This window comes from Zalophus californianus, chromosome 3, assembly GCF_009762305.2.
Source record: "Zalophus californianus isolate mZalCal1 chromosome 3, mZalCal1.pri.v2, whole genome shotgun sequence".
In the NCBI taxonomy this organism is placed as follows: Eukaryota; Metazoa; Chordata; class Mammalia; order Carnivora; family Otariidae; genus Zalophus; species Zalophus californianus.
In genome coordinates this window covers 72,561,106-72,584,728 of record NC_045597.1, presented here as the reverse complement: position 1 = coordinate 72,584,728, position 23,623 = coordinate 72,561,106, and the positions used below count along the sequence as shown (strand labels likewise).

Genomic DNA, 23,623 nt, shown 5'->3' with positions numbered 1-23,623 from the left:
CTGGCTTCCTCTGCCTTTGGCGATGTTTCTAGGAAGAAGTTGCTGCGGCTGAGGTTGAAGAGGTTGCTACCTGTGTTCTCCTTTAGGATTTTGATGGATTCCTGTCTCACGTTTAGGTCTTTCAACCATTTGGAGTCTATTTTTGTGTGTGGTGTAAGGAAATGGTCCAGTTTCATTCTTTTGCATGTGGCTGTCCAATTTTTCCAACACCATTTGTTGAATCAGACTGTCTTTTTTCCATTGGACATTCTTTCCTGCTTTGTCAAAGATGAGTTGACCATAGAGTTGAGGGTCCATTTCTGGGCTCTCGATTCTGTTCGATTGATCTATGTGTCTGTTTTTGTGCCAGTACCATACTGTCTTGATGATGACAGCTTTGTAATAGAGCTGGAAGTCCGGAATTGTGATGCCACCAGCTTTGCTTTTCTTTTTCAATATTCCTCTGGTTATTCGGGGTCTCTTCTGGTTCCATACAAATTTTAGGATTATTTGTTCCATTTCTTTGACAAAAGGGGGATGGTATTTTGATGGGGATTGCATTGAATGTGTAGACTGCTCTAGGTAGCATTGACATCTTCACAATGTTGGTTCTTCCAATCCATGAGCATGGAACGTTTTTCCATTTCTTTGTGTCTTCTTCAATTTCTTTCATGAGTATTTTATAGTTTCCTGAGTACAGATCCTTTGCCTCTTTGGTTAAATTTATTCCTAGGTATCTTACGGTTTTGGGTGCAATTGTAAATGGGATCGACTCCTTGATTTGTTTCTCTTCTGTCTCGTTGGTGTATAGGAATGCCACTGATTTCTGTGCATTGATTTTATAGCCTGCTACTTTACTGAATTCCTGTATGAGTTCTAGCAGTTTTGGGGTGGAGTCTTCTGGGTTTTCCACATACAGTATCATATCATCTGCAAAGAGTGAGAGTTTGACTTCCTCCTTGCCGATTTGTATGCCTTTGATTTCTTTTTGTTGTCTGATTGCTGTGGCTAGGACTTCTAATACTATGTTGAATAGCAGTGGTGATAGTGGACATCCCTGCCGCGTTCCTGACCTTAGGGGGAAAGCTCTCAGCTTTTCCCCATTGAGAATGATATTTGCTGTAGGTTTTTCATAGATGGCTTTTATGATATTGAGGTATGTACCCTCTATCCCTATACTCTGAAGAGTTTTGATCAAGAAAGGATACTGTACTTTGTCAGATGCTTTTTCTGCATCTATTGAGAGGATCATATGATTCTTGTTCTTTCTTTTGTTAATGTATTGTATCACGTTGATTGATTTGCGGATGTTGAACCAACCTTGCAGCCCAGGGATAAATCCCACTTGGTCATGGTGAATAATCCTTTTAATGTACTGTTGGATCCTATTGGCTAGTATTTTGGTGAGAATTCTTGCATCCATGTTCATCAAGGATATTGGTCTGTAATTCTTCTTTTTGATGGGGTCTTTGTCTGGTTTCAGGATCAAGGTAATGGTGGCCTTGTAAAATGAGTTTGGAAGTTTTCCTTCCATTTCTATTTTTTGGAACAGTTTCAGAAGAATGGGTATTAATTCTTCTTTAAATGTCTGATAGAATTCCCCTGGGAAGCCATCTGGCCCTGGGCTTTTGTTTGTTGGGAGATTTTTTGATGACTGCTTCAATTTCCTTAGTGGTTATAGGTCTGTTCAGGTTTTCTGTTTCTTCCTGGTTCAATTTTGGTAGTTGATACATCTCTAGGAATGCACCCATTTCTTCCAGGTTATCTAATTTGCTGGCATAGAGTTGCTCCTAATATGTTCTTATAATTGTTTGTATTTCTTTGGTGTTGGTTGTGATCTCTCCTCTTTCATTCATGATTTTGTGGATTTGGGTCATTTCTCTTTTCTTTTTGATAAGCCTGGCCAGGGGTTTATCAATCTTGTTAATTCTTTCAAAGAACCAGCTCCTGGTTTCGTTGATCTGTTCTACTGTTCTTTTGGTTTCTATTTCATTGATTTCTGCTCTGATCTTTATTATTTCTCTTCTCCTGCTGGGTTTAGGCTTTATTTGCTGTTCTTTCTCCAGCTCCTTTAGGTGTAGGGTTAGGTTGTGTATTTGAGACCTTTCTTGTTTCTTGAGAAAGGCTTGTATTGCTATATACTTTCCTCTCAGGACTGCCTTTGCTGTATCCCAAAGATTTTGAACAGTTGTGTTTTCATTTCCATTGGTTTCCATGAAATTTTTTAATTCTTCTTTAATTTCCTGGTTGACCAATTCATTCTTTAGTAGGATGCTCTTTAGCCTCCATGTATTTGAGTTCTTTCCGACTTTCCTCTTGTGATTGAGTTCTAGTTTCAAAGCATTGTGCTCTGAAAATATGCAGGGAATGATCCCAATCTTTTGGTACTGGTTGAGACCTGATTTATGACCTAGGATGTGATCAGTTCTGGAGAATGTTCCATGGGCACTAGAGAAGAATGTGTATTCTCTTCCTTTGGGATGGAATGTTCTGAATATGTCTGTGAAGTCCATTTGGTCCAGTGTGTCATTGAAAGTCTTTATTTCCTTGTTGATCTTTTGCTTAGATGATCTGTCCATTTCAGTCAGGGGGGTGTTAAAGTCCCCCACTATTATTGTATTGTTGTCAATGTGTTTCTTTGCTTTTGTTATTAATTGCCTTATATGATTGGCTGCTCCCATGTTAGGGGCATAGATATTTACAATTGTTAGATCTTCTTGTTGGATAGACCCTTTAAGTAGGATATAGTGTCCTTCTTCATCTCTTATCACAGTCTTTGTTTTAAAGTCTAATTTGTCTGATATAAGGATTGCCACCTCAGCTTTCTTTTGGTGTCCATTAGCATGGTAAATGGTTTTCCACCCCCTCACTTTCAATCTGGGGGTGTCTTTGGGTCTAAAATGAGTCTCTTGCAGACAGCATATCGATGGGTCTCATTTTTAAATCCAGTCTGATAGCCTGTGTGTTTTGATTGGGGCATTTAGCCCATTTACATTCAGGGTAAGTATTGAAAGATATGAATTTAGGGCCATTGTATTGCTTGTAGGGTGACTGTTACTGTTATATTGTCTGTGTTCCTTTTTGATCTATGCTGCTTTTAGGCTCTGTCTTTGCTTAGAGGACCCCTTTCAATATTTCTTGGAGGGCTGGTTTCGTGTTTGCAAATTCCTTTAGTTTTTGTTTGTCCTGGAAGCTTTTTATCTCTCCTTCTATTTTCAATGACAGCCTAGCTGGATATAGTATTCTTGGCTGCATATTTTTCTCGTTTAGTGCTCTGAATATATCATGCCAGTCTTCTGGCCTGCCAGGTCTCTGTGGATAAGTCTCTTGCCAATCTAATGTTTCTACCATTACAGGTTACGTATCTCTTCTCCCGAGCTGCTTTCAGGATTCTCTCTTTATCTCTGAGACTCATAAGTTTTACTATTAGATGTCGGGGTGTTGACCTATTATTATTGATTTTGAGAGGGGTCCTCTGTGCCTCCTGGATTTTGATGCCTGTTTCCTTCCTCACATTAGGGAAATTCTCTGCTATTATTTGTTGCAATATACCTTCTGCCCCTCTCTCTCTTTCTTCTTCTTCTGGGATCCCAATTATTCTAATGTTGTTTCGTCTTATGGTATCACTTATCTCTCGAATTCTGCCCTCGTGATCCTGTAGTTGTTTCTCCCTCTTTTTCTCAGCCTCTTTATTTTCCATCATTTGGTCTTCTATATCACTGATTCTCTCTTCTGCCTCATTTATCCTAGCAGTTAGTGCCCCCATTTTTGATTGCACCTCATCAATAGCCTTTTTGATTTCGACTTGATTAGATTTTAGTTCTTTTATTTCTCCAGAAAGGGTTTCTCTAATAACTTCCACGCTTTTTTCAAGCCCAGCTAGTATCTTTAAAGTCATGATTCTGAACTCTAGGTCCGACATCGTACTAATGTCCGTATTGAGTAGGTCCCTGGCTGACGGTACTACCTCTTGTTCTTTTTGCTGAGGTGATTTTTTTCGTCTTGTCATTTTGTCCAGAGGAGAACAGATGAATGAGAGAACAAAATGCTAACAGGTTTACAACGTCCCCAGCAAATATACTGTATACAAATCAGAAAAGACCTGAAACCAGGGGAAAAGAAAGGGAAAGAAGGAAAAAAGAGAAAAAAAAAAAGAAAAAAGATAAAAAGAAAAACAGAACAATACAAAAAAGCAGAATGTGATCAAATATGATCAGGCTAGTGCATAGATCAGTGCCACACACTAGATTTTGGGCGTACTTTGGTCTGTTAGAAAAAAGTGCCTCCTAAAATTTTAAAGGAAGAAAGACATATATGTACAAAATAAGGGTTGATACAATGAAGGGATAGAAGATGACTGTAAAGATGAAAATTATAAAAGATTTTATAAAAGGACTTGATAAGATAAGAAGTTGTTTGAAAAAAGAAAGAAGATTTAAAAAAAAAAGAAAAAAGGGAGAGAATGTGATCAGGCAGGAGACTAGAACAGAGCCATACACTAGTGATTTAGGGTATATTTTGATCTGTTAGAAGAAACTGTATCTCAAAATTTTAAAGAGAGAACAACTTATATATATATTCCAAAAATAAGGGTAACTGCTATGAAGGGATAAAATATGACTCTAAAAATGAAAAATAAAAAATGTTTTTGTTTTTTTTTTTAAAAAGAGATTGATACGATGTTGGTTGAGAAAGGGAAAAAGAAAAAAAAATCAGTTAACAAAAATTAACTTTGATGAACTTATGAATCATGGTAAAAAAAAGCCATGAATTCTATGTGCAGTATTCCCCTAGCGCTGGAGTTCTCCCGTTCTCCTTGATCCGTAAACTTGGTCTTGGCTTGCTGGCTGTTCGGGCTGATCTTCTGGGGGAGGGGCCTGTTGCTGTGGTTTCCAAATGGCTTTGCCGGAGGCTGAAATGCCCCGCCCTTGTCGGTCCGGGCTAAGCAAGCTGCTCGGGTTTGACCTCAGGAGCTTTTGTTCCCTGCAAGCTCTCCGTACAGCCTTGGAGGACCAGGGCAAAAATGGTGGCCTCCCAATCTCCACCCGGAGGAGCTGAGAATTCGGGGCCCCGCTCCTCAGTGCGCCCACAGAGAAAAGCAGTCACTCCCGTGTCCCCGGTCTCCGGCTGCACTCCGTGCTCACCCGGCCTGTGACCGAGCGTTGCTATCTGTGGCACCCGACCCCGTGTGGAGTCTCCAAACCCAGCAGATCCCTGCGATGCGTTCCCGCGCCGCTCCTCCCCGGGAAGGAAGGGGAGTCTCCCCGGCTCTGCCGCTTGTTGGGTCCCTGCTGGAGGAGCAGTGGCCCGACTGGGCCGCGGATCACAGTTTATGGCAACCCCGAGCTGAGAGCCCGCGCCTCAGCTCCGTCTCTGGAGCCGGCTTCCCCACTCCGATACCTGGGAGCTCTGGCGCACTCAGGCTCCCCCGGTCTTTTTGTGACCCCAGGGGTCCTGAGACCACACTGTACTGCGAGGGTTCCACCCCCTGCTTAGCCACTGGAGCGACGTCCCTCAGCGGAGCCAACTTCTAAAGGGTCCGATTTTGTGCTCCGCGGCTCTATCACTTGCCAGAAGCGGCCGGCGGAGGCCCCTCCCCCGCCGTCTATCCTCCTGAATATCGCCTCGGATTCACTTCTCTGCACGTCCTACCTTCCAGTAAGTGGTCGCTCCTCTGTTCAGATAGTTGTTGGTACTCTCCTCTTTGATCTCCTGTTGAGTTCGTAGGTGTTCAGAATGGTTTGATCCCTATTCAGCTGAATTCCTGAGACCAGACAAAATGTAGGTCTCCTACTCCTCCGCCATCTTGCTCCGCCCCCCTCGGGAGTGTAAATTTGTACACCAATATGTAAAACTGTTAGAAGCTGAATATTTGAATACCCTATGGTCCAGCAATTCCATTCTTAGGAATATAGCCAACAGAAATGTGTCATATACAGCATCCACCCCCCATGGGGTATATATTCCAGATCCTCAGTAGATGCCTGAACCCACAGATAGTACTGAACCCCATGTATGCTATGTTTCTCTTATATGTACATACCTATGATAAAGTTTAATTCATAAATTAGGCACAGTAAGGGATTAACAATAATAAAATAGAACAATTATAATATACTGTAATAAAAATTATGTAAATGTGGTCTCTCACAATATCTTATCACTCACCCTTCTTGTGATGATGTGAGATGCCTATGTGATGAGACAAAGTGAGGTGAATGACACAGGCATCATAGCATACTGTTAGGCTACTCCTGGCCTTCTGACCATACGTCAGTGAACTCCCGAAGACCTCAGTCTAGATGTACATGCTGTCCAGTGTGGGAACCGCTATCCACATATAGCAATTCAAATTCAAATTAAATTAAAAGTTCAGTTTCGCCCTTGCACTAGCTACATTTCAAGTGCTTCATAGCCATGTGGGGTTAGTGGCTGTCATATTAGACAGCACAAATAGGAACATTTCCACCATTGCAGAAAGTTCTTCTGAATGGTGTTGGACAGGGTGGGTTAGCATATAGTGTTAGGGGTGGGTATTGACAAGTGCTCTGGTAGAGGTGAGATGAGCTGTTTTGTTTTATTTTTTTAGAGAGGGAGAGAGAGACTCTTAAGTAGGCTCCCCACTGAGCATGGAGCTCAACTCGAGGCTACAATCTCACATTCCTGAGATCATGACCTGAGCTGAAATCAAGAGTCAGACATTCAACCGACTGAGCCACCCAGGTGCCCCATGATGAGCTGTTTTGAAAGATGATGTTTAGATGCAAGAATGGGAAGGTGGCCACTTCCTACAGTGAAGGCACAAAGGGCTTTGAGAGACCTTTGACTGACCTGGAGACCATAGGTAGTTCAGTGTGTCAGGAGCACAGAATGCAGGGGTTGGAGGCTGGAGGAAGGGAAGGTGGAGCTTGAGTTTGAAGGGTGGGGAATGCCCAACTAAGGAGCTTTTTTCTATAGGACACATCAAAGTGCTTTTTCTCCATTACTTTGCTTACCTCTTGAGGGTTAATGCTTTTTTTTTTAAATTAATTTACCTAACAAAAATAAGACTGTTCTATTTAATAAAGGTACTTTTCCTAGTCTTTTTTTGCTTTTTTAAAAAACGCAGTGGTGGTAAATTTTTATATAGGCAAGTCTGTGCTGCTTTTTCTCTGCAGTTTCTAAGCAAAGAAAGTGTCACCTCTAGAGGTTGAGATATTTTTAGTTGTGCTTTATTTTTGTTTCCTTATAGTTTTATTTTTATGGTTTTAAATATGAAATGGTGTCAGATTAATTTTTATATATCTGGAATGGGGTGCCTGAGTTTTATATATATATATATATATATATATATATATATATATATATATATATAACACAAATTGCTACTAGTACTCCCTAAACCATTTATTAAACAATGTTTACCTTCCTGGTGATGGATTCTTTATCACGTATTACATTTTTATATATAATGAGGTTTACTTCTGAGTTATTGTGTTCTATTACTCTTTCTTGTGTCAATGTAACATTGTTTATGCAACAAAATTTATTAAGTATCTGTGTGTATAAATGAAAAATCATGATTAGTTTCTCTTTCTTTGAAAATTGAAACTTATCTCAAGTGCATTAAAGACTTGAATGTAAGAACTGAAGCCATAAAACTTAGAAGAAATCATAGGTAGTAAGCTTCTTGACATTGGTTTTAGCTGTATTTTTTTGGACCAGTCTCCCAGGCAAAGGCAACAAAAGCACAAATAAACAAATGGCACTACATCAAATTAAAGAGCTTTTTCACAGCAGAGGAAACCATCAATAAAATGAAAAGGCAGCCTACTGACTGGGAGAAAATATTTGCAAATCATGTATCTGATAAGGGGCTAATATTCAAAATATATAAAGGGCTCATACAAATCAATAGCAAAACAACAAATAATCTAGTTAAAAAATGGGCACAAGATCTGAATAGCCATTTTCCCAAAGAAGACATAGAGATGGTCAACAGACACATGAAAATGTGTTCAACATTAATAATCATCAGGGAGGGGTGCCTGGGTGGCTCAGATGGTTAAGCGTCTGCCTTTGGCTCAGGTCATGATCCCAGGGTCCTGGGATTGAGCCCCACGTTGGGCTCTCTGCTCAGAGGGGAGCCTGCCTCTCCCCTCTTTCTACTGCTCCCCCTGCTTGTGCTCTCTCACTCTCTCTGTCAAATAAATAAAATCTAAAAAAAAAAAAAAAGTCATGGGGATGTAATGCACAACATGGAGAATATAGACAGTATATTAACTTTGGCGTTAGATGGTAACTAGATGTATGGTGCTCATTTCGTAATGTGTGTAAGTGTCGAATCACCGTGTTGGACACCTGCAACTAATATTGTATGTCAATTATACTTCATTAAAAAAAAAATTGAAACTCATGATTACATAGTCCTTTGAGTGGTCTGAGCTGGCTAAATCCTACCGCTTGTCACTGAAATCCAGGCCAGCAGTATTGACTATAAACTGCATTCACTTATGATATCTCTGTCTTAAAAAAAAAAAAGTATGTGCTGGTCTTAGAGTAAAAGCCAGCTGTACCTCATGGATGGTGATTCATTCAGTAGTGCATTTATTTAGTGCACAGCTACAGAAAGTGAAAGGGATCTTATGTAGCAGATCATCCTTTGAGATTCATGTTTTTATAGTTTAATATTGCCATGTTAAGCTAAAGTATCTGATACACAGAAAAAGTTCTATTATTGATATTTTATCGATTGGAAGACTCAGTTAAAAGTAACTGGCAGGTGGAGGAGGCTTTAAATTAACTTAGTAGCTAGACTTGTCAGCGGTGCTTTACTTTCCCTGGCATTTATGTGTGTGCTTGTGTGCGTGTGTGCACAGGTATGTGCACACAAGCACATGCTAAGGAGTGGCATTCAGGGGTACAGAGGAATAGGAGTGTTGTAAGCTGTGGAATTCACAAATGTAATTCTCCAGTAGATCATAAGGATGTCATGGCCTGGGTCTTGAGGGAGATCGCTTGATCAGCATTTTAAGCACACCTTAAACATGGCCAGTAGCATCTGTGATGTATCACGTGTCTGTGGTTTGCCTTTGGGCAGATTATTTATATAACTAGAAAATGTTTCAATGTTCTGGAGGTTGCTTTTAAGAATAATTAGCTATTTTCTCAATTAGAAATTCACATATTATCACTTAGTTTAAATGGAATAGCATTTACAGAAATTAGTCAACTGTTTTTAATTGTTGCCCTTCATTCATTTGACGTGAACTATTCCCATGTGGAAATTGCTCTCATTCGTAGAGAGCTTTAGCATTTTCAGAGCACCTTTCTCATCTCGTATCCCCTCTGATGCTTACAACATACCTGTGAGGTAGGTATTAAAATTAATTACATTTTACAAATGAGGAAACCCAGGTTCACAAAGAGTAGGAAGCATCTCCAAGCAAGAGTGATTTCCCTTTCTTGGCTACCGTGTGTCTCAGATTTGTCAGAGTTCTCCCAGAGCTATTCCTCAGGGTTTTCTATTAAATGAAAGCAAACAGAATCTCTGTAATTATAATGGTGATCCATCTGTCCGTATTATTCCTGTTTATAAAAATTGGTGATTTAACTGTATTTAAAATTGTTGCTTTGAGGACCGTATTTATTTTAATTATTATTATAAATGCATTACAAATATACAACTGTAGTGAAGACCGGACATTTTATTCATACAGATGATCTTTCCCTTAGGTTCTATCCTGGGGCCAGCCTGTGTGTTTTGCCATATGTATTTTTCCTATTGCTGTCTGCCCATGGGTTAGGTTATTTGTTATTACAGATGGCCATGGAAAAGGAATTCTGTGCCCATCTGAATCAGTTGCACTAAGGGGAACACATGATTTTGTAGAGCAGGCTGCTCCGTTTTCCACTTTTAGAAGATTTCAGGCTCTCACCACTTAATATTAACACCTCTTACTGAATTTCTCCTCAGAGGGGCTGCATTCACCATGTGGCTTGCATGACTGTTCCTCTTTGTGCCTGAATATCCACTTTGATGCCCTTGTATTGTGTAATGGTGGGATTTGCTTTTGGACTTTGCAAAGTAGGTCTCAAATTGAGATCTCTCAAAGTCCATGAATGTGGACATGTTTCTTTCATATCTTTGGTAAATATTGACTTAAATGGTTTAGATAATCCTTAAAGTTAACTTAAAATACACATGCACACAACTGTGAAGGAAAATGCATGGTGAAGGGAAAGAATCAAAACACATGGTAAAATCTCTCTTAGAAGGAAATTCCTATTTTTCTTACTAGCATCTTCTGTTGGGCATAAGTTAATTTAGTCTCATTGTGACAAGTAGGAAACAAAGCAAGCCTAATAAATACACAGTAAGCATCCCCTCCCCCACCCCCCTACCCTCTCACCCCTGTGTGGCAGAACTGCCTCACCCCAGTTAAATAGCTCTGTGGTGAAAATCTTGTTGATATTCAAGCCTGTCATTTTACCCTTAGCCTAATTAAACTTTTTTTTTCAAGCAGGACCTAGGAAATACTTCTGCCTTCCCAGATAATGGCTTCTCAGCTAGCACCAGCTTGAATCAATAATTCTGTGATCTTTTTGTCTTTACTTTTTGCTTTCTGCACATTACAGACCTTTCATTCCATCACTGCATTCCGAGATAATGAAATGCTTCCCTAACGCCCATGCTCATTCAGACCGCTTACCTGATGGAGGTAGCTGGATTTCTCATGTTCACTGTCTGTGCCTGGACAGTTGGGTTGAGTTGGGGTGGTACGTAAGCATTGGGTGAACTGAAAGTTTTAGAAGGATTTGTGGAACAAGATAGTCTGTAAAAGAAACTACATCAAAGAATCATCCATCTGTATTTTCACTTAAAAACTGTGGCAAGATCTTACCAAGTTCAGTATCCTTTTCTCAGTAAAAAGAAACACGTGAGTGGGGTGTGGGCCTTGTGAATTCATAGTCCCGGCAAGTTTCCAGCTGATGCTGGTGTTGCTGTATGGGGGGCAGAACCTGAGAACTTCTGAACTGGGCAGCCTCCCTAAGCTCTCCGTCTGCCAGTGTCAGTTTTATTGGGTATGCACACAATTTCCCACCTTAAAGGAAGTTTTGTTACAATTTGGAGATGAAGTGTCAGGCAGGGGTGCAATAAGTAGCTGGTGCTATTGTTTCTGTAATAATTTTCAACACTTCCACTAAATCCCAATCATGTCAGAAAACATGTAAGCAGCTACTGTGTGCCTCTGCTGGAGACTAATGTCCTTAATGAAATATAAGATGAATTAGATATCCCTGCCCTCAAGGAGCTTATAATTTAGTGAATAAATAAAGCATACAAATGAAGCACAGGACATGGTAATCAGAATCACAGAGATGCAAGACTATTGAGGGGTTATTTTTAGCTGGGGGATTGGGAGAGCTTTGTGGAGGAGCTGTATTGATGCCAGACATTAAGGAACGAGGAGGATTTGGATTTGGACATGGGGCTAGGGGAGCAGTGCATTTCTAATGGAGACAGGGGCTGGAGACATCCGTGTGGCCTACTCAGACTGTGGTTTGGGTACAGAGGTTTGCCTTCAGTTGAGCATAGGACATAGAATTAAGATTAGAAAGAAGGGCTAGACTCAGATCATCTGAATCTGTTGGATTCTTTCATTTGCTTTTTTAGCCCTGTGAACATTTATAATTAAGTTTTGAAAAGCTCACAAGTATTATTACACTTTCTCAACAGACTCCCACTTTATTTCCTGAGCATTATTCGTATGGGGGATTGGGAGAGCGTTCTCAGCAAGGTTTCCACAAAATTACAGAATGTGTTTTAAATATTAATGTTTTGCTGAGAGGCAAGGTTGCTTTACCATTCTCATTTGCATTGACTCTGTGGGATGACCTAAGGACTCTGGTCAGTGGGAACTAGGGACAATCATCCCACGGCCTACAGCAAGGGTACACAGTGAACTAGGGCCCACAGGCCAGTCTGGTCTCTGTGTGGCCTGTTAACTAAGAATGGTTTTACATTTTGAAATAATTGAAAAAAAATCAAAAGCAGTATTTCATGACAAGTGAAAATTATATACAATTCAAGTTCCAGTGTCCGTAAGTCAAGTTTATTGGAACACAGCCAAGGTCATTTGTTTACATATTGTCTAAGCCTGCTTTCGTGCAGCAACCACATCATTCAGTACTAACTTTACTATCTGGTGGGTCACAGAAAAAATTTGTCCCTTGTCTAAAGCAATGGTTCTTAAAAACCTTCCAGGACACCAGAGTCACCTGGAGATTTTGTCAAAACACCCACTGCTGGGCCCCACCCCCAGAGATTTTAATTCAGTAGGGTGGGGCTCAAGAATTTGCATTTCTAGCAATTCCTAGGTGATGCTGCTGCTGCAGGTCCTGGGACCACCCTCTGAGACCTACTGGTCCACAGCAGGTGCTGTTTAAACTTTAACATGCTTGGAACCACTTGGCGATCTTTTTAAAATGCAGATTTCGATTCATCAAGTCTGGGGTGGAGCCTAAGAGTCTGCATTTCTAGTAGGCTCCTGGATTGAGGCTTATATCAAGCATGCACATCTATTACCCTTGTGCCAGTGTGCTCACTTGGTCCTTTTTGCCTGGGATGTTAGTACAGCCAAAGGAGCAGACTCCTTTCAAGAGGGAGCAAAATGTATGTGAGTTAGGTTGTGAGCAGGTATTTGGGGAAATAATTGGAGGCTATAGGATGATAAGTGAAGAAATATGCTGGGGCTGTTTTTTCCATTTATGGGGAATTTTAATTGCCACGCATATACATCTCTGAATAATAATTAAAATACTTAACTAAATATGTTTCTTTATTGTGATTGAGTTCACTCTCATTACCATGGCTTGCTTACATATGGCTTAACATTACTTTATATGAGCATCCTAATGTGAGGCTTGAATTTGTTAATTAAAATTTCACCCGAATTTAATGTTTTGGGTATTAAGCCATGGGGCTGAAAGGAGTGTCTCCTTCTTGAACACAGGGGGCACTTTGAAGGCCTGGCGCTCTGCTCCTGGATGCCAAGTGATGGTTACACAATCTGGAAAGGAATTAAAGATGGGGCCTGGACCATCGCTTTGGAACGCATGGTAGCCAGTGTTGATTTTAGAGAAAGGTACTGCTGAGAAAAAAAATTTGTAGATGTAATTTTATAATTTTATTTTGATGAGGCACCAAAAAAGTGCACATCCAACATGTTTGTGAGTGATTTAGTCATTTAAAAAAGGAATCTCCTAAGTATCCACCAAAGTTACATGAGATCTTTTGGGTTTTGCAAAAAGAAAAAAAAAGAAAAGTTTGTAACTATTAATGGATCCAAGTGACAAGTGAGTTCTTGTAGCCCAAAGCAGTCCTCGAGTTAAAAGCATTTTTTGAAGTACATGCTTAGTGTGTAAGGAATCCAGTGCCATAGTACTCATATCAGCACCTATCTGGTCCTGGGGGTACTCATTAATGGACATTGGAAATGTGATATTTAGGGAACACATGAGAAGTCCATTTTTCATGTCTTTTTTTCTTAATTTTTTATTTATTTTTTCTACCATTTATGTACTTTTTATTATGCTCAGTTAGCCAACATATAGCACATCATTAGTTTTGATGTAGTGTTCAACGATTCATTAGTTGCATATAACTTTTCATATCTTTCATCAGAAGGGAAAATAATACAGAATTGTATGCCACTCTTTCTTTGAGAAAGGATTGGATAGGGGACTTTTTAAATCTTTTTCAAAAAGATGGGAAGGAATTGGTTACGTGGTTAAATTTTTACACAGGATTTAAAGACACCTTCCTAATGTTAATTTGTTGAGGATAGTGGGAGAAAGAAGTAATTTATTATTCTTGGCAGTTGTACATTTCATTGAGTCAGTTGAAACTATAACTGTTTTAAGTATATTATTTTTACTTGAGGGAAATTTTCTGTAGAAATTCAAACCAAGGGGCACCTGGGTGCCTCAGTCGTTTATGCATCTGACTTCGGCTCAGGTCATGATCCCAGGGTCCTAGGATTGAGTCCTGCGTCGGGCTCCCTGCTCAGCAGTGAGTTGGTTTCTCCCTCTCCTTCTGCCCCTGCTTATGTTCTCTCTCTCTCAAACAGATAAAATCTTAAAAAAAGAAAGAAATTCAAACCGAATTTACAGGCCATCTTTTTCTTGTTCAAAGATAACAGTTCATTTTCACAGTTAGCCTGTGAAAAGGCTAATGCAGTCAAAATGCTGTCAAAATTATTGAGCATGATGTTAACTCCTTTTCATTAGCAAACTAATTTTACTGTACTCTGACCTCCTTCAGAGCGGGAACTTGGTGCCCAGGTGCTTCACTGAAAGACTATTTACTGATTTGTGTGACTTACACATAACCTCTACGCCAATAATGTTACCTCATGGTGGATAGGAGTGTTTTCAAATGATACTAAATAACTTAAATCATTTTAAATAATCTCTCTATTTTAGGAAGATAAGGCTCAGGTCAAGAGGTAGAAGTTATAAGGAGGCAATTTTTGTTTCTCTGTAGGAGGGAACTTTATAACTCTTTAGGGCTGTTCAAAAATAGAAGGGGCTGTCTTGTTAGATAGTGACATTCCTTTCAATTAGAAGTGTTCAAGCAGATGGCGGGCACCTACCTGCCAGAGATTCTGTGGGTGGGATTCACTATTAGGAAATTCGTCTTGTTGGCTTCTAAGACTTTTTTCCTCATTTCAATATTGCTTATTTCTATAAATCTCATAAAATCGCTGCTTCCAATCTGTTTAAATGTCAGAAGAGGCTTTATAACTTTGTTGGCAGCATATTTTAGAGCATTGTGGTGGACATGTAACACATAGCTTTCATTATGATAATGTCAGCTGTTGTTCGTTTCACAGGTGTTGGGGGAAGGAAAGGAACCAACTTTTCCTGGGCTCACATACAGTTCTCTATGTTGTAACAGATGTCCACTCTCCACTGCCCTCGCTGGAACTTTTATGTAATAAGCTCAGTGCAGACCCCAGGTACAGGTTGAGGCTGCTCCCCACTACCCTGTGGGGCTATACTAACTTGTAAATCTTAGAAGCTGCTTAACATCTCTGAGCTTCAATTTTCTTTTACCTTGCAGAGAGAGAGAGAGAGTGTGTGTGTGTGTGTGTGTGTGTGTGTGTGTGTGTGTGTGTGTGTGTGTGGATTTTATAGGCTACAAAACAGCACAGATACAGGTGGTAGAATATATATGTTCAAAAATTTTTTTTTAATGATGAGAACAACTTGTATGTGTATATATACATGTGATCACATACACATCAGGTGTTCTTTGGCCTTTTTTTCTGTTTACACTTAACTTTCCCTCCATCACCCTAGGTAACCTTGTTAATTACCTGGTATGTATCCTCCTGTGTTCTCCTCTATGCTAGATAACCACACATGAACATAAAAACATATAATTATCCGAGGCTTTGGGAATAATTATTTCCTTTTTTAACTGGTGTCATATTTGACATACTTTTCTGTATCTTCACTTTCTTATTTAACAAAACCTCATAGAAGTACCTCCAGTTTAACTAGTATAACTCTAATTCATTCTTTTATGGCTGTATAATATTCCATGGTACAGACCCCAAATTACTTATTTAGCTATTACCCTATTAATAATCATTCATTTTATTTCCTTCTTTTGGCATTAGGAACTGTGGTACAGTAAACATTATTTATATATCTATTCTTTTGTACTGTTTTTATTTTTAGGAAAATGTTATAGTAGTTGGAATCTTATCAAAGTGTATTTTTAGCAATAGATGCTGCCAGATTGCTTCAAAGATTTCTGTAACAATTTATACTGCCACCAGCAATTTAGGAGAGTGTCCTTTCCTTGACATTTCTGTTAGCAGTAGGTGTTAAATCTTCCTTGTAATTTTTGCTAGTCTGGGTGGAAGGAGTCTGAGTAGTTTTCCATATATTTGGTCTTTTGGACCTTTGCTTCTCTGCAAATTGCCTATTCATATCTCTTTCGCAATTTTCTATTGGATTATTTTTCTTTTTTGTATCTGTTTCTAGGAGGGCTTTATATATTATTGATATTAGCATTTTAAAATGTTTACTGCAAATATTTTTACCCAAATCCATTGTTTGTCTCTAGACCTTGCTTATGATAGCTTTTGCTAAACAGGAATTTTAAATTTTCATGTAGTAAAATATATCTCTTGTTTTATATTTCTTTATTTTCTTTTTTTAAAGATTTTTTTTAATTCATTTGACAGAGATACAGAGAGAGAGAATGAACTAGGGAGAAGGGGAGAGGGAAAGGGAGAAGCAGGCTCCCTGCTGAGCCAGGAGCCCGATGTGGGGCTTGATCCCAGGACCCCAGGATCATGACTTGAGCCGAAGGCAGATGCTTAACCATCTGAGCCATCCAGGCGCCTCTCTTTATTTTCTTAATAAAAAGATCTGCATGCGTCTTTAGGTTATACACACAGTCTCCTAGATTTTCTCTTAAGAGTTTATTGCTTCATTTTTGGCATCTAGCCTTTACTTTATCTGTAATTTATTTTTACATGTGGTGTAAGAAATTTATTTTGTTCCAAATAGGCAGTTGAAAGTGCCAGCACCATTTATTAAAGTCCAAAAAAAATACTGAAAGGAAAGTTGAGACTTCCCTTATCAGACATTAAAACATACTATAAAGGCTATTATAATAAAATCAATATGATAGACGAATCTATCAGTGGGACAGAATGGAGACTCCTGAGATATCCCAGTATAAATAAAATTTTAATATATGACAAAATGACATTTAAATTCTGTTGGTAGAGAGTGTTATATTTGTTTTACCCATTATCTTAAAATTTCATGGAAAAAAGTTTTCAGAGCACATTCATTTTTACTAATTGTGTGGATAAATGTGTATATCATTTGCCAATAAGTTCCACAGAAAAATATAGAATCTTTACTCAAGAAATTCTCAGTGGCTTAAGTGTATTTCAGGGAATTTGATAGTGAAAATCAGCTTGTTTTCTGGCTTCACACCATGAGTGCTGACAAGTCTGAGTTAAGATCCCAGCGTGTCACTTCTTTATTTCAAAGCATTGCAGATGATACAGACTGCTCAAGTTTTCTGTGCTAAAAACGAAATAAAATTGTCAGCTTCCCTTAGTTTCTCCACCTTTTATTCTATGCTCTCAGAGCCTTTGGTAGCATATTGTAAGTGAACACTTACAGTGAACTGGACTGAATTCGGAGAGAGGAATTATTCATTCATTTATTAATGTACTAGTGACCACTCTGGAGGGTGTGGTCACTTCTAAGAGTTTCTGGGCTGTGAGGGTATCATGGTGGGCATCTCCTTGAAGACTGCAGATCTCATTTGAGTGGGGCCATGAAGCATAGGTCTGATTTTGAGCAGGTAATAATTTGGGGCATGGGGAAAGGCACCGTTCCATGAACATGAATGATGGAAGCAGATGTGTATGTGGGATTGTTTGGTGTATCAGATGCATGAGGAGAGGGAGGAAGTGATCAGGTTAGGAAGAAATGGTCAGAGGTGGGGACTCATCCATAAGGCTGAGTTCGTTTCTGAAAGTTCACCTTGAGGGTGGTTTAAGTGGAATATATCCCAGAAGTCCCTTCATAATCCTGACTTCATTTGTCATGTGCTCTGTTGACTGTCTCTAGAACAGCTATCATTCAGTGAGCAATGCCAGGTGCCATAATTCATTAGGGATTTTATATATAAAAGTGCTAGAAAGTCAGTGAATACGTCCCAGTTTTACATGTGAAGAAACGGAAGTTTGAGAGGGTGATTTTCCCAATGTCATGTTTATTTGCAGAGGTAGGATTCAGACTCTGGTCTGCTCAGGTCCAAATGCTGTGCCCTCTGTGCCCTACCACACCATCCCCTACGTGGCTTTGAACGGTTTTTGTGAAGTTTCCCATACTGTAGCTTACCTCATGGATAATGCAGCCCATGAACAATTTAATTGACTTAAAAATATAAATACAAACTAAAGACAGATTTAGAAGTATCTAGACTAGGCTTTTGTGTAGCATGGCATTTAAGGAAAGCCTTTATCTTGTTAGTGTTACACTACACAGGCCAGAGCCAGCCAGATAGGAATGTGGTGGCCCACTTAGACTATCTTTAATTGCTCACTATAAATAGGTTAATGATGCTGCCATAAAAAGATTCTGGTGTAGCTGAGGAGCTCAGAGTGACCCATATTTATGATGGTTTTCTAGGTGTCTGTGTCTGGGAAAACTGATGCTCATGTAGGAGATGGTTTTCAAAGCTGAAGTGAAGGCTTAGTTTCCAAGCCAGTCATTTCTTACCTGCACCTCCCTTCAGATTGCACTGTCTCCATCATTCTTTTTTGCCCTCATCTGTGGTGAGGTTGTAGTTGACTCTCTCTCTCTCTCTCTCATACACACACACACACACACACACACACACACACACACACATATCTCAGCCACAACTCCAGCACCCACTTGACCTGGCCCGGGAAGAGAAGTACCTGCCAGAGCCCAGTCTGTTGCCTGGAAGGGGATTCCTGCAGTCTTTTATGACATGCTCCCTCTCCGCTCTGGCAGTCATGGGAACCTGGATGCCTTGTGTTGTTTTAGACATTGATGATTTTTTTTTTAATTCAAGTATAATTAACAGTGTTATATTAGTTTCAGGTGTATGATATAATGATTCAACAGTTCTATACATTTCCCAGTGCTCATCAGGAAAAGTGTACCCTTCATTCCCTCTGTTTCACCATCCCCCCACTCACCTTCCCTTTGGTAACCACCAGTTCTCTGTACTTTAGAGCCTGTTTTGTTTTTTTGTTTTTTTTGTCTTTTTTTCTTTGTTTGCTTTGTTTCTTAAATTCCACACATGAGTGAAACCATATGGTATTTGTCTTTCTCTAAATGACTTATTGCACTCAGCATTATACCCTCTAGGTCTGTCCATGTTGCAGATGGCAAGATCTCATTCTTTTTTATGGCTGAGTGATATTTCCATTGTGTGTATATATCACACCTTCTCTGTCTCTTCCTATCAATGGCACTTGGGTTGCTTCCACATCTTGCTTATTGTAAATAATGCTACAATAAACATAGGGAGATATATATCTCTTCAAATTAGTGTTTTTATTTTCTTGGGGTAAATACCCAATCGTAGAATTACTGGATCATATGGTGATTCTATTTTTAATATTTTGAGGAACGCCCATACTACTTTAGACAGTGGCTGCACCAATTTACATTACCACTAACAGAGCACAAGCGTTCCTTTTTCTCCACAGCCTTGCTAACACTGTTATTTTTTGTGTTTGATTTTAGCCATTCTGACAGGTGTGAAATGATATCTCATTTGTGCTTTTAATTTGCATCACCCTGATGATAATGATGTTGACCATCTTTTCATGTGTCTCTCGGCCATCTGTATGTCTTCTTTGGAAAAATGCCTATTCGGGTCCTCTGCCCATTTTTTTATTGTTATGTTTAATTAGCCAACATATAGTACATGAAAAAATATTCAATATCACTAGCCATCAGGGAAATAAAAATCAAAACTTCTGCCCATTTTTTAATTGGATTATTTTGGTGTGTGAGTTACATTCTTTATATATTTTGTTTACTCACCCTTTATTGGATCTATTCTTTGCAAATATCTCCTCCCATTCAGTAGCTTGCCTTATTGTTTTGTTGATGGTTTCCTTCACTGTGCAACTTTTTATTTTGGTGCAGTCCCAATAGTTTAATTTTGTTTTTGTTTCCCTTGCCAGAGGAGACATATCTAGAAAAATGTTTCTACAGTCATGTCAAAGAAATTACTGCCTATGTTTTCTTCTAGGAATTTCCTGGTTTCAGGTCTCACATTTAGGTCTCTAATCTGTTTTGAGTTTATTTTTGTGTATGGTATAGAAAAATGGTCCAGTTTCATTCTTTTGCATATAGCTGTCCCGTTTTCCCAACACCATTTGTTGAGAAGACTGTCTTCTTCCCATTGTATATTCTTGTCTCTTTTGTCATAGATTAATTGACCATAAAAACGTGGGTTTATTTCTGGACTCTCTGTTCTGTTGATCTATGTGTCTATTTTTGTGCTAGTACCATACTGTTTTGATTAATCTAGCTTTGAAATCTGGGATTGTGATACCTCCAGTTTTGTTCTTTTTCAAGATTACTTTGGCTATTTGGGGTCTTTTGTGGTTCCATATAATTTTTAGGATTTTTTTGTTTTAGTTTTATGAAAAATGTTTTTGGTATTTAATAGGGATTGCATTAAATCTGTAGATTGCTTTGGGTAGTATGGACATTTAAAAAATATTGGTTCTTCCAAACCATGAGCATGGAGTATCTTTCTGTTTGTTTGTTTCATCTTCAATTTCTTCCATCAGTGTGTTATAGTTTTCAGAGAACAGGTCTTTTCCCTCCTTGGTTAAGTTTATTCCTAGGTATCTTACTCTTTTTGGTGCAGTTACACATAAGATTTCTTAATTTTGGGGGTGCCTCGTGGCTCAGTTGGTTAAGCATCTGCCTTTGGTTCAGGTCATGATCCCAGGGTCCTGGGATTGAGCCCCACGTTGGGCTCTCTGCTCAGAGGGGAGCTTCTCCCTCTCCCTCTGCCTGCCACTCCCCCTCTGCCTGCCACTCCCCCTGCTTGTGCTCTCTTTCTCTCTGTCAAATAAATAAAATCTTTAAGTTTTACTTCTTCCTTACCAATTTGGATGCTTTTTATTTCTTTTTCTTGTCTTATTGCTGTAGCTAGGACTTCCAGTACTGTATTGAATAAAAGGTGATGAGAGTGGATATCCTTTTCTTGTTTCTAATCTTAGAGGAAAAGCTCTCATTTTTTTCACAATTGAGTATGATGTTAGCTCTGGGTTTTTCGTATATGGCCTTTATTATATTGAGGTATGTTCCCTCTAAATCTACTTTGTTGAGAGTATTTATCATGAATGGATGTTTTATTTCTCAAATACTTTTTCTGCATGTCTTACAGTGATCATGGTTTTTATCTTTTTACTTGTTAATAGACACTGATGAATTTTCTTGGTTTAATCACTAGATCATCTCTGCTATAGTTCTTACCAGCCTTTGCCTACTCATATCCCCAGTTCCCAGGCAGTAATTTCCCTTGAAATTACTCTCTCTGCATAGGTTATTGGTCTTTACACATGAGTTCAGATTGGTTGCAGCAACCCAGTGCTCCTTCTGGTTTTCTCCCTACCCCACCCCTGCTCTGTGTTGGTTTCTCACCTCTGTACGGAGCATCCCAACAGGACTTGGTAGGTCTTTCCATCAGAGTATCTCTTTTCAAAGAAAATGGGATCTAGTAGAATTGGAGATTTGAAAGGCAGGGTGATTGCCCTGAAAGGAAAGGGACTAGTGGATAGAAAACATAAAATAAAGACCCAAACTCTAGGAAGAGTATGCATGACTGGAAAAAAATAACACCACCAACATACCAGACACCATAAGTTGGAAGATTAAAGGGCAAGAGAGGGAATGAGCGATGGAGTGTGGGAGGCAGTCACGGGAAACTGGATAGATGAGCTGGTGGGAAGAAGGCCATCTTAGAGCAGATGTGATGATTTCCATGATCTGGAGCTTTGCATCTGCCTTTCTGTGTGTGCCAAAAGATGGCACCACATTGCACAAAGAACTCTGGATTTGGAGACTCTGAGTTGACTCTAACTAGACCAAAAATCAATTCAGTATTTGGGTCCGCAGATGCTGGTAACTTGGGTATAGCATCTGGTATCTTTCCCTTGATAGAGTCTTTTCCTTATACATAAAAATCAGTAACAGTAGTGGTATTTGCCATTCATTGACTATCCATGTCACTTTTGCATGGTGATTTTTCTCTTTAAAGTTCACCAAAGCTCAGTAAAACTGGCGTATTTTCCTATGTTAGCAAACTTGCTAAGGCTATATAGGTGAATGCTGACCTCTGACTTGAACCCTCACACTCTTTCTCTGGGACCAGGTACTCTCTCTCAGGAGCATGGGTGGGCATGGGGCCTGCAGTCTGATGTCAGGAACTGATTCTGTGTGTCATGGAACTCAGAAACATAGTGTTCGATATTTTGTGATATGCATGTGGTACAAGGCATGAGACTAAGCCCTACCATCAGCCTTTAACCAATTATTTGCCTTGGCATCCTGAAAAACCGTGCCTCTGGGACATGTTTTCTGAGCAGAGCACATTTCTGGAAACTAATAGGCCCTCTGACCCATTGTGCTGGAGCTGATAGCTTTGGTTATGCTTTAACAGTAAAAAAGGAAGAACAGAAATGTTCAAGTGCTTATTAGGTATCCACATATGACTTGTTCCTCCTGCTTAATTAGCATAGTAGTTTAGAATCCTCAGTTTCCAGTTTGTTTATGCTCTCAGGCTCCCTGCCCAGGGCGGTGGCACCAGGGAGCCTTTCCCCAGCAGTCTGTAGTTGGCATGGGTCTCTTTGTTTTCCAAGGCTTACTGCTTGATGGTCTGATCTCGATGAAGGTAACCTGAATCTATACATACAGTAGCACCTCGTGTTATTTGAAATCATTTATCGTCTGACTTCATTCACTGGGATATAATGAGGTAGCTGTAGATAAACCAAAAGGACATCAGAGTAGCCCAAATAGATGTTGAGAAATTTGTGTATGAGGGGGAGCATCTGGTGTCCTTTGTCTGTTTACTGTTGTTTAAAAATATCTCTAAAATATTTGACTGTCTGGTTTCTCAGCCTGCACACTGTTAGAAGTAGCAGATTAAAAGGTGTGGGGATTCTCTGGAGGCAGTCACACTGACAAGAGCGAGAAATAGAAAAAGGAACAGGCAATCACAGGAACTTCCAAAATTGGGTCAACAGGTCGTATTTAATGTGACAGAAAAGTGCTTATTGCACAGTAAACTTAGAGTGGGTCTTGAGGAATAAATATATGGTCATGGATGTTTGTATTGTTGAGCTTTGTCGGGAAGGTTAAATTAGTTTTAGTGGCCTGTGTTGCAGAAGGATAAGGGAATGCATAGTTCACTTTAAAGCTATTCCTATGTTTAAGATTTAGCCCCCATTCTTTTTTTTTTTAATTTGGGTTTAAAAAGAGAGGCTGGAAATTTTAAAAGACTTCTGCCTCTGGAAAGATGGAACAGGCATACTTTTCCATGTTCTTTCCAAATGCAACTAAAAACTGTGCTTTATATAAAAAATAAACAGGAGAAGGGTGTCAAAGGTGGAGAGAAAGCAGCAAGCCAGCTATGGACGTTGAGAAATGAGACAGTGGTGAGTTTCCTGGGTTTTCTTGATTTACTCCTATATCCCAGAATTGGAGCAGAAGAAGCCAGCAGCCCAGAATGGTCAGTGGACACAGATTAAAAAGTCCCAACAAAAGCCTGCTTTCTCTAGCCAAAAGGCCAGGAAAAGAGCACATCAGCAAGATGGAAAACCATTAGACAATAACCCCTGTACTCAAGTCAGACACCACAGAGAAAAGTGTGTCCTCACACTCACCCACACCAGCAAAGATCCAGTGGGGAGCCTAGACTTTCACCCTTGGGAGGCTGTAATGGTGTTCCCCAACACCTCTGCCCAGGTGGTGTCAGAGAAGACTCCGTAAGGAGCCTGGACTTCCACCCCACCTGTCAATAATAAGTCCCCCCCTTTGCTTCCTAACTATGGTG

General features: G+C 39.6%; 1 protein-coding gene across 6 annotated transcripts in view; it reads left to right on the top strand.

Moving 5' to 3' along the window:
• The window catches only part of MTUS2 (microtubule associated scaffold protein 2), a 594,294-nt gene that overhangs the window by 121,940 nt on the left and 448,731 nt on the right, over positions 1-23,623 (top strand). The window contains exon 1 of one of the 6 annotated variants that reach the window (XM_027590977.2): positions 14,872-14,981. The exons of the other annotated variants lie outside the window; for them this stretch is intronic. The gene's annotated coding sequence lies outside the window, so the exon portion shown is untranslated. Of the gene's footprint in view, positions 1-14,871; positions 14,982-23,623 lie in introns of those variants that run through there. 6 annotated transcript variants of the gene reach the window in all.